General features: G+C 36.3%; 1 non-coding gene across 1 annotated transcript; it reads left to right on the forward strand.

The window, feature by feature from the left end:
* The first annotated feature begins 245 nt into the window (after positions 1–245).
* LOC118486012 lies at positions 246–352 on the forward strand. Its single transcript, XR_004877869.1, has one exon. It is a non-coding gene; the product is annotated as a small nucleolar RNA R71 (small nucleolar RNA).
* Positions 353–6,338: the final 5,986 nt, after the last annotated feature.

The following is a 6,338-nucleotide window of genomic DNA, read 5'->3' on the forward strand; positions in this document are numbered from 1 at the left end:
ACTTGTCACATTTAGTCTTATGAAGTCTCGAGCAATCTCGTTCGTCTCACTCTGATGTTTCCGCCATCGGTTGGGGTGTGACACTATCATCATCTCAGTCAGAGAGAACTATTTACTCCTGGGGCCATACCCCTTAAACCCTACCAACGATGGATGTAGAAGAAATAATATTGAGAGTACAAGGTGTTCAAATTTAAATGATTTCACCCTCATGATTTGCAAAGACACAAAGTGTAACATTCTTTAGCCCGTGGAATGGACATTTCCTTAGAAGTTCTTTAAAACGTTCCCTCGCTTCAAAGAGAGTTTCTTTGTGTTCTTGGTCAAAAGAAAGAATCTTGTTTCTGAGTTCAACAATTCTTAATGGTGGAGAGTATTTGTTTAGGAATTTGTTAGCTTTAGATGGATCGTTTAACTTGTTTAACTTGAACATCTCTCACAGTTCTAGGAACAATGAAACGTGAGCATATGGGCCCTCGTCTGCAAGGCCATTAAATTAACAGCTTCTCTGTATTGTGGCGGAACAATAAAGTTGTTTGCCTCCAAATTCAGTCTAATGACGCTCAAAGTTGATCTAAATGTAGATGGTTTTGCATAATCCTCAATGGTCCAAGTTGGTGCTCCTATTTCTCTCTCTTTCGGTTGAACTTCCTCTGCATTTGTTATCTTTTGATTACTTCTAGTAACTTCCATCTAAGTCTTCTCCTCTATTCTTTTATACATCTCACGCTCAGGTTCGGCAAATGGATATGTAAGATTACTCGAAGATGAATGGAGCATTACTAAGATCCTAGAAGGCACAAATAGCACGTATCACAAAAAGCAAGTAAAACAATAACTAAAAGAACTGAGACACAAAAAAATAAAAACAAAAGAATACGTGTGTGTATATATATATATGATGGTTAAACTAATGACTCAAATATTTATTAGAGTCATCGTGTCCCCAGTAACAATGTCAAAAACTAGATGTATGTGAATGGTATATATAAAATATAACAACTACACAAGTTAAATTAATAAACTAGAAAACCCGAAAACCAAACTACACACATGTAGGCAAGTGTACCTGGCGTATACGCAATTTAGTATCTACGAGAACATGTATCAAAACCAAAGATGCGACAACTCCTAGTACTCAATCATCTATCAATATAACTGATGTAAAAGTAGGGACTTAGAAAAAAACTAATAAGTGTAAACGTGAAACTAAATAACAACTATAAACAACTACCAACAACTAGAAAACTGTAAGGAATTCGGATGGAGAAAAGAACCGCCTAGGTGTCGAATCCTCTTGACTAGAATGACTTTATGAAGAGCAGTTGTGTGAAGTGCTAAAAAGATCATAGCCTGAGCAGGTTAATCTCAAAAATTCAGAAAGTCACACTACTGACACATGTTAGGAAACTTTTTGTAAGTGTTGAAGAAGAATGATGAAGAAAATCTAATTCTTCTGATCACATTTGGTGATGTCAAAGTCAACAGGTCATAATGAAGGAAGATACATGCCAAATGGACAAAAGAAAGAGAACACCATCATCACGAAGATCAGAAAGTCATCTTCAACAAGAGAATAATATCAGATCTAGAGAATCTAATGTTTCTAATGATAAATCTAATACTTATCATCAAAAGCTGATAAGATCTGATCATTAGAAATCTGATGATCAAAGACATCAGAAACTTGACAAAATGATAACGTTCTACACTTACTCCTAAGTGACTAGTGGACTAAAAGGATTCAATGAATATGCCAAAATAACTACTTTTCTCAATACAAGTGTATGAATAAACAAATATTTATTTATACCCAATATTCTCTATAAATAGAGAAAAATAGACTAAAGGAACAAGTGAGTTAAGCCTTACATTTACTACATCCTACAAAAACTTCACTGCCCTTCCCCACAGAATTCTTTAAGTATTTGTTTGTACTAGCTATTGTAACAACCCTCGAAAAAGGATATAACGGATCATAACCGAGAATCCAAATACATACAACGAGAACCAGCACGTGAAACAAGGGAATCTAGAGTTTTACCCCGTCGCGCTACGCGACGACGTTAGTATGTCTTGGCCGCGTGACGCGACACCCTTATAATTTGACAAGGACACTTGGCAGCCACGTGGAAAGTCTATAGTAGTAACTCATGCCACCTAAGCCCTAATTGACATAGTCATGCTACGTGACGGAATTGGACCAAGCCGGTCGCACGACGCAACATGCTTGTTTTGCAGCTATAAAAGGGACAAGCTCTGGACAGTTGAACTTGCTCAAAAAGTTTCATTTCTCTCTCTCTCTCTACTGTACTGCTCTATTGCTATTATACCCGATACCTCGTAACCCTAAACTCTGCTCCATAGTAAGGGTTTTAAACCTGATCACTGGTACGATACTCTGTCCGTTCAATCTGAAACCCAGCAACGGATGTCAAAGTGCTACCGGTTGACGTGATGTCGAAGTCTCACTCAAATTTAATCCAAATACTACTAAATAGCTAGTGGTAAGTGGATATCGAACACAGGGAGTTTGTGGGAAATGCGTTATCTGAATAGCTTTACTAAAAGACTAAATTTAAAACAAATTACAAAAGGTAAATTTAGAGATTGGAATGATTCGTTTTTAAGTATCTAAATTAAACTACTAGATTGCAAATCAAAGATTGAGTTTTGTAAACAGATTAAGAAAAAACGACCATCCTAGGTTTCAGGTTTCAATCGACACTACTATTTATCCTAACTAGAAAGAACCACATAGACATGGCTCGTGTTTGGTTACTTGTTTATGATAAAAGGAAACTAAGTATTCGGATTATTATAACGCGAGGTTGTTAACCGAGACCAATTAACTAATATCCAACCCTAATCCCTCCCATGATATCTCGATTGCCAATGACACCAAGAACGTATGGTTTAGACTATGATCAAACACAAATTAATACTTTACAAACAAACATCCAAACACCATAACAAACTAAACAAACATTGGAAGTTTATTATTCTAGAAATTTAAGTAAAACATAAGTGTCTCAAACAAACCTTCCACCTAGGATGATCACCAACAAGTTTAGCCTCTCATAGCTCAGTGGATCATCATAACATCAAGATTATTGTTCATACGAATCAAAATCACAAACCAAATGTTTAGAATTGTCCCAACCGTAACAATGATTAGACCATCAAAAGTCTCCACTAATGTGCCATAAAAGAAGGGAGTTACATTTTTCCTTAGAGTCTATCGTAAGCTACGGTAGCTACTGTAGCTTACGGTAGCCATTAAACTCATACGGTGGCTTCTTACTGCCTTACGGTGGAAAATTATGATTTTGGGGTCTACCGTTGCTTACGGTGGCAACCGTAAGCTACGGTAGAGGCTAGAATTTTGTGCCTTATTCTTCATTCAGCAACCATGAACCTCCAAATCAACCGAACTCCAACCGAAGCTGCATTTCCACACTTTTAAGGCACCGAACATACCTGATACATAAGCAACCGTAGTTATCTAATTCAAGATAAATACCTGGATAAATGCAAGATTAAATTATCATTTATAACACTAAAGGGTCGTCCTACAGACTACCCGTCACCGGTATAAGGCTATACTTTGCTAACTACGTTGGGGATTTGATATCGTGATTTATCGTTAAAGTTTGATTTGGGTTGATGCACTGATACGTGTTGCATTGTGTTTTTATTAGGAATTCAAGCTTAGCACCAGGAGGCTATAGTAATAAACCCTAAATATATAATGTGAGTCATTCTCTTTTTACTAAATGCTTTGCAAAACCATAAATGTTTTTCAATTATACTTACAGTGATTAAGTTTTTGTATTCTGAAATTACTGCCGGTATGTGGGGTTTTGTATACACTACTTGATAATCTTCATTGGACGAAAGTTAGCCAATGAGTTATATGACAACCGTCACATCGGAAATACCACCATGTGACAAATACTGATTTGAGTAATTGATAGATATAAACAAATGTAAAAACTCTTAATACTTTAAATTATAAAAATGTGTCTTTTTATACAAATGAATGAACTCGCCAGTATTTTTTGCTGACAAAATGTTTTTAAACGCGTTTCAGGTAACTTACTGTTAAAGTAAAAGAAGCTTGCTATGAAGCACTGAATGCTTAAATAATGTGGCTATGTTAGATGAATAAAGAAACGAAATTGTGTTTTATAAATTAGGGTTTATCCCTATAAAAACCTCTGGTTGTAATATGGGGTTTATCCCAATTATTTAATATTAAATTTTGGTATTTTACAAACTCTGAAATTTTCCAAACTACGATCCTAATGATATTTTTCCGCTTCGGATTTAATAAACACCGTTACCACATGTATCTACTCACGGCTCCCGTCCTGGGTGTGGTCGGGGGTTGTGACAGAAGGTGGTATCAGAGCCACTGGTTTAAGCCATTTAGATATTATTTTAATACCTAAACTTAAACATTAAAGTTAGGAAGTTGATATAAAATAACCTATGTGTTATTTCTGTGATTAAAAATTATATATATATATATATATGATTTTTTAAAATATTGTTTTTGAAGATTTTTGAGTCCATAGTATGAGTGACGAAAACGTATCTGAAGCATTCCAAAACATTTCTGATTTGGAAATGGTCAAAGGGCCATCTGGAACGAAATCAGGATATGAAGCGGATACAGAAGAACCTTTCATTTTCCAAGCCCAGCCAACTGAATGCCAAGCCCCTAAGAAACGAGGTTGGTTCAATAAGGGAAAAAGAGAAAAGAGAAGAAAGAAGAAAAACCAAGTAGCCACTATAACCCTAATGGAAGGCACCGCCAAATCCCTGTTACCAAGCCTTTGTGGGAAGAATTAGACCAAAGCTTAGCCAATTGTGACCTACTCCAACCCATAAACAATGAGATCTTCAAACCTACCAGCAAATCCTGAACCAATACTACTTCTTTACCCATATCAACTATTAGAACAGATACCTCTCTATCCCGAACCTATACCGAACAATCCTCAACCAGTACCTGTTTTTAACCCAGAAGAAATCCCAAGGATACCTGCACCTGCATCGGATCCTATGGAACAGTCGTGGACGAATGACTAGCAATTCCAGAACCTCATGAAAGATCCATATCTGTCACACCCTGGCTTTGCGGAAGCGTGGGTTAATAGGTGTGACTTCTTAATACCATAGCAACAATCATAACAATGCTATATGATAAAAACATGTGATATTCATCCAATAATAAGGTTCAGAAAATCCCATTTTCAACATTCACAAAATAAGTTACAAACCTTGACTTGATTTAAATGAGTTCATAAAAACTTATCAAAAGACTTTAAAACAATACTAGGTTTAGGAATATGTAACCCGTCCAGGAAGAGGTTACACCTTCTAAACCCTGGATGACTTCTTTATTCAAACGCAGCTTGAAAATATGTGCATACCGTGCCAGATCCGTTAGTTTCCTGAAATACATGTAGTTTGAAAAGTCAACATAAAGTTGAGCGAGTTCATGTGTAGTGAGTATGTAAAACCTTTGTGAGTATAAAATTCCTGGTATGTAGCAAATAAGGAAAAAGAGATCACCAATGGTTTGCAAGGCCATTGATATGTGTGAAGTGCAAGTAGGGAGACTCAAACCTAGCGGATTTTGCGTTGGGTACACAGTCACCACCTGGTCCATTAGGCGGGCTCAGGGGTTGGGCTCGCTACACCCAGATAGATCTACCGCTACTGTCCCTCGGTCCTACCATGAGGATTAATGACCTCATGTTGCTCCTACCCACTCACATGATCTAAGTAGTAAACCTCCTTACGCTAACCATACCATGTATAAAGTACTTGTAATCATAGTAACATGTATTTCACCCCCGCAGTTTATAAAACTGAAAACAGTTAAGAGAAAAGGGGGACATGAACTCACAGTGGTGCGTCTCTACCAAGTATATCTTCTGCTCAAGCAGCTGTGCGACGACCTACACGTACCAACTCTATTAGACGGACGGCCGTGCCTTAGCTTTATGGTTTTAGTTTTGGGAAATAGTTAGACAACTATTTCGTGTTTACATTCTGTATATACTTGGTAATCATTTTCCTTCCCAAGGATGGGGGATTTAATACATGTGTGTTCGAAATATATTATTAAGTTTCACTTAAAATATATTTTATTTCTAACTTCAAAATATAAATATTCTTCTCAAAAATATTATATTCCCTATAAAATTTTCCCAAAATAATACCTTGACAAAATACGCGTTCAGTCATATTTTCTTAATAATGCGTAAGTTACATTTTAACGATCGAGTGGTAATAATAATTACCGGTGTAACTTATATATTTAT

The sequence above is a fragment of the Helianthus annuus genome, chromosome 13 (genome assembly GCF_002127325.2).
Source record: "Helianthus annuus cultivar XRQ/B chromosome 13, HanXRQr2.0-SUNRISE, whole genome shotgun sequence".
In the NCBI taxonomy this organism is placed as follows: domain Eukaryota; kingdom Viridiplantae; phylum Streptophyta; class Magnoliopsida; order Asterales; family Asteraceae; genus Helianthus; species Helianthus annuus.